Source organism: Protopterus annectens, chromosome 6.part1 (assembly GCF_019279795.1).
Source record: "Protopterus annectens isolate FY-2018-M chromosome 6.part1, PAN1.0, whole genome shotgun sequence".
Taxonomy (NCBI): Eukaryota; Metazoa; Chordata; order Ceratodontiformes; family Protopteridae; genus Protopterus; species Protopterus annectens.
The window spans coordinates 91,334,676-91,340,572 of NC_056738.1; positions in this window are offsets into that span (position 1 = coordinate 91,334,676).

The following is a 5,897-nucleotide window of genomic DNA, read 5'->3' on the forward strand; positions in this document are numbered from 1 at the left end:
AGACTGTCTTTATTGTATGTGGGAGCTGTTCTCAAGTTAACTCTATTTATTGTAATGTATGTACAGTCATTTTACTCTTTTTTTATTGTATGTGGGAACGTCTCTCGATGGAACTATATTTTCTGTAATGTAGTTATAGTCATTTTATTGTATATGGAGCTTTTCTGCCTGGGCCTCCTCTGAAAACGGGTATCTGCCCAGTCAGACTTTCCCGGTAATGAAATGCAAATAATAAGTAAATAATAAACACTACTTTTTTCCCAAATACATCTCTCTTGGAAAAACAAAATGTAAAGTCTTCTCCCTTGTTAATACAACCATCAAAGTCACTTCTCACAGCAAAATATTAAGGATGATGATCTTAAATTTGACCTGGATATACAAAATTACATAAGAAAAACTCACTGAAAACTAGGGATGCTTTATAGAGCCAAAAACTTTCTCACCAATGCAGCTAAAGCAACACTTGTCACTACTTATCTCTTCCCCATATTTCTTTATGGTACTCCCATCATTACTAACTTTCATTGAGTAACAAAATCAAAACTTGAAAAATGCTATAACAAAGGTAATACATTTACAGCAAAAAATCCCCCTTTCAGAACCCACCACTTTATAACACTAAACAACCAAAATTGGTTAGAACTACTCCATCAACTAACATATACACAGCTTCTTATCAGCTATAAAATTATCCAGAATTCATCTGCTTGTTTAGTAATAAATAACATTCTATACAACTATGTTCCCAGTCAGTCATTATGATCCAATGACCAAAACCTCCTTTGTGGCCATAAACATATCATATCTGCTGGGCATTGTCTGTACCCGTACTTGTACCATGTTGACAAGGCCTGGAACTCCTTACCTGTATAAATGAGGTCAGTACCCTCCTACCCATCCTTCAAAACCATTCTGAAAGATTTCCTAGCCAAAAGCTGACTCTGTTCTTGCTCAACACCAGGATAAACTATATCCCTAAATGTGAACAAATACCTGTTCATATCTTACACCTCCTTACTCTCCCTTCTTCATTCACTTCCTTACTTCTATCAGTTTCCCTCCCCTGGCTTTCTCTCTAAATACACCATAACCCTGCTTTTTTTTTCACTTCATATTGCAATTCCTATTTCTTTTGTACTAAATTACCTTTAGTTTCTCTATAAACTGGTTAAATGTTCTCTAAATATTAAATCATTGTCATATAACTTGTATCTGTTCTTAATCAATGTTTTCATATTATGTCTGATTTGGTATAATTATTTAAACTGTAGTTGTTTTGTAGTATTTTAAAGATTGTAAAATTATTATTGTTAAAATGTTTTGTAATACTTTGGAGCTTTTCTCCACAGGCCTCTGCTGAAAATGGACTAAAAATAAAATAAAAGGTATTATTATTTCACCTTTAGAACTGCTGGTCTTAGAGATAGTTTGCTTTTTTGTTATGGGCATTGTAATTTATGAAGGAAGATAATCTTGTAGGGTAAGTGCCCTTCATGGAATACTCTCCTTTTGTAATACAAGAGCTACCTTCCTTTATGTTAACTTGGTGATCTTGAAGTATTTTGTGTTATAAATGTGACTTGGGGACATAAGTTGTTTAAAGCCCAGTACCATGTGCTTGACAATTTAGTGACATCCCTGGAATATGGTGTACAGTTATAGGTGCATTCGTCAAGCTTACACCCTACTGTCCTTCAGGAGGTCTGATGGCCTTAACTCCCATTGATATTTTCTATTCCACACATGTATACATGCATACATTCATACATACATACAGTAGACCACAGGTAAAACTGGCACTTGTCAGCAATGAAAGCTGTTGGCTGAGAATGCTAAAAGATCAGGAAAAAAGAACCACGCACTGTAGACAAGCTCATTTGAGACTTCAGAGTAATCAAGAAATTATAACTTGTTTAGAAATAAAAACTTTTTTATTGAAAAACAAATAGATGACCACTTTTGCCCCTAACGAGCTTTGTCAGATCTAAATCCAATTTACACATCATGCAGTATTTATCTGCTTTAACATAGAGATCATTGTTAGTTAATTAGCTAAGCTTGCCTACAGTGCATGGTTCTTTTTCCTGATTTTTTAGGATTCTCAGCCATAAGCTTTGTTACTCACAATTTCCAGTTTTCCCTGTGGTCTATTCTTTTTCCTTATAGGAGGAAGACATCTTACCCCCCAAGGCTGGAAAACTATTATGCCTCAACACAAGGATCTGTGCTATATACGTATATATATATATATATATATATATATATATATATGTATATATATATATATATATATATATATATATATATATATATAGGGAGAGAGAGAGAGAGGAGAGAAAGCTTACTTTTGAAGGAAGTGCATAAATGACTAGTTCTAGTTGTAAGGAAATGTTCTTTCATAATCTTGGCAGGAGTTGTGTAATATATGTGATGCTTCGTTTTATTAGTTATATTTATTTTTAGTACTAGGTTTCGTGATCTGGTGCTTAATTTGCAACCATATATTTTGTCCTTCGGCCAGATTGTTTAGTAGCATTAAGAATACCATTATTACTACTGCAATATGTATTTATTGTCTTAGACCACATTAGAGAACTACAGGATCTTTTACCAAACTAGTTATGGTGCACACTTTACAGTTATTAACACAGCTGATTATCTAGAGCACATTTTCCACTTTTGAGTCTAAAAATAATTTGAAAAGAAGTGGCCCTAGTACAGAGCTCCCTAACTTACTGTGTCATTGGTGCTTAAGTAATGTTTTAGCCATTGAACTATGTATAGATTGCCATTAAATGTATTTAATTTGTCAGTAATTCCCTTCTTTGGAATAGTTATGAATTTTGTATAAGTCAAAATAAGCAAACACACTGCCCTCCATCATTAGGTGTTGCTGTTAACTATTCAATAAGTGTCATAAGAATCAAAAAGTAATGATCTCCCTTTAACAATCCCTATTGTTCTTTATTTGAAAGTAGGTACTCTCTCATTTTGGGTAAGTCCCACTATGGCTTTTATCATGATTGTATATAAAGTATTGGTTAGGCTGATGTATCCTTATACTTACATTTTTGTGTTACCTAAGTTTCAGTTATTTGTTCTTTGGCAGTCAAGAGGATGTCACCAGCTATTTTGTCTGCTCTCATAGAACCTGAGGTTTTAATTTTATTTGTGGCAGCAGTTATCTATCTGTGGTTATATAGAGAATGTTTCCGCTTGTGTCTGCCACTATGACATGTCTTTTTTCTTGTGAAGTTTGCAAAACAATTCTTGCAGGTACTTCTGCTATGTCTTGCACCTGGGTAATTGCTTCATTTCTTGTTAGCATGTTCTTGCCACATTTTTTCATTTAATTTTTCTGATATAGTTAAATAATATTTCATTGTTGCTCTCAACTTTTGAGATCAGACTGAGTTCTTAGAGACTGAAGATTTGACGAGTAGTTTGCTTTTTGCAACTGAGTTTTTTTGAAAGCCTAGTAACTCCCTTTTTAGTGTACATATATTTTTAATTCTATGATTCCACCATTTTTTTTTAGTTTTTTTTTAAATTTTTGAATAGAGAAAGATAAAAAGCGCAGATTTCTGAAGCCTTGGTAGTGTAGTGATTAGTATAACCATAACAAAGCTCTGAGTATTCTAAGCTAAGTTCACAGCCTTATCACTTATTGCTGCATTTTTTGATTTGTAGCTGGTAATGCATACATCCCATACGCATATGTCAGGATGGATTAACATCACAGCAAGGTGGTATACAAGATTTTCAGAGCATTCTGGGTAAACAGTAAGGTATACGTCTTGGAGGTTTGACTCAGCACTATATGTGGCAAGGAAGGAGTGGCAGATTGTCTGATCATAGTCAGTGAAACTATGAAAGGATTTAAAACAACAAACTTTACCATGTTGTTTAGGCAGTGGTGTTCAACAGAAGCAAATTTATTTGTGAATTGATAGAACCCTTTACAGTAAAGCTCATTCATGGATACTGTTCGAGGGGATGATGTAGTCTTCTTGAACAAAGAATCTAACAGACATTTGAAATTTGTTTTGTTATTAAAACATATTTTATATTACTTTTGGAGGTGCCTTCTTTGGGAACCACTGGTTTGAAATACTTTTAAAGTCCATGAGATTGCAACTTGGATATTAATTGCTAAACTGGGAATTGGAAAGACTATTATATCTGCAATATGAGTCTACCTATACCTTCCAATTTCAACCAGCTTAGAAGACTTTTTAAATACATTACATTTTTCTCCATTGGTTGGGCATACTGCTCATACCAAGGAAATATTTAGTAGTAATGTGTCATGTGGCTGTGGATTTGGCCAAGTTATTCTGGTACCTGCCTTTTTCAGTTCCAGCTACCATCATATACCACCTTGCCATAGACATTATCTTACTCAAGATAACATTCCTAGATCTAAGAAATTATCACAGATTTGAATGGTTGTAGTTTGTTACCTTATTTGTTGTTGTTTTTTTTGTTTTTTTCTGTGGAAGGCCTCAGAAGGCAATTGCATTTCTGCATGTGTTTTAATAAATAACATGTATCTAATGCTAAGAACTTTAAAAAGGTATGATTCTTCTTTTTTAGTTACATTTTATGATTGTATAATGTAGCTTGATAGTGAGTGCAGAATGTTAGAGTATGAACACACAACAGCTCCCTGTTTACCCATATCACATTACTTTATAATGCCAAAATGCTTCCCGGAATAGCTGAGATACTAAAAATGCAGTACTTGAATGGTTAACAGGGAAAAGGCAGACATTTTGAAAGAAGGAGTAAACTACATTGCAATTTAAAAAAAGGAGAGAGGAAACCCAACCAGACAGATTCATTATTTTGTATACATAAAATATTTGTGATAATACAGGTAATAAAACAGTCCTGAGACACTGATGAGGTGTACAAGTAAATTAATAAATATAATTTATAAGTATAAATATTGAATGCTGCACTTTCTCTTCCCTTTTCATTTCTGTGACTTTGGAGCTTACATAATGTTTTATTCATAGTGCACTGATTTTTCAAATGAAGAATTAAATTAAAAAAGAAATAAATAGTATACTTTTATTTTCTAAGCAAGAGACTGGCCATAGATGTAACTCTGCATTAACTCTGTACTTATCTGTAGTACAGAATGCTGGGTTTCTGTAGTGCATACACAGTATTGTGAATGATCCCTCCTTGCTTTATTAATATTTTTCTATAAGTATCAAACTGGATGTACCTAATGCTCATTATGTCCACTTTTCCCACATCATGGAACCAGCAGATGTTTCGTCTGTATGAAAGAAAAATGTCACTTGGTGCTTTTATTTATCTACCTAAAAAAAGTAAACATATCAGTGGAGACCTACCACCCCCACTTCCTACTTATCTATACTTAATACCCAGAGCTGCAGAGCCATTATAATCCATTGCTCTAAAACACATCTTTAGTATATAGTGTTTAACCAGGAACTGAGGCAAGCACTACAGTTCCACCCATTTCTGAATTTTCTATTGGTAGCAAGCTAAACAGGATAGAGTAGATATCCATGTTCCACTCCATATCACTGTGACTGAGCACAGCTACTCTGCAGAGGAATCTCATTTCTGCTGCTTAAAATACTTCTAAATCATAGTATCAAAGAACTATACATGTGCTCAGTTCAGTATCCTATGTAAAACAGAAGACCAGTTCACCTCTACAAGACTATCTTCAGTACCCCTGACTTTAGTATTTTAGATATTTGTCAGTATATCAGCTGTGGAAACCCCCTCATCCTGAGCTGTCCCTGGCATGTCCAAGTCTTTCATAAAGGGTGATTTCACATTCATAGGGTAAAATCACCCTTAGAATGTTGAAAATCTTCATGCTTGTTCATGAGAAAGAGATTATAAAG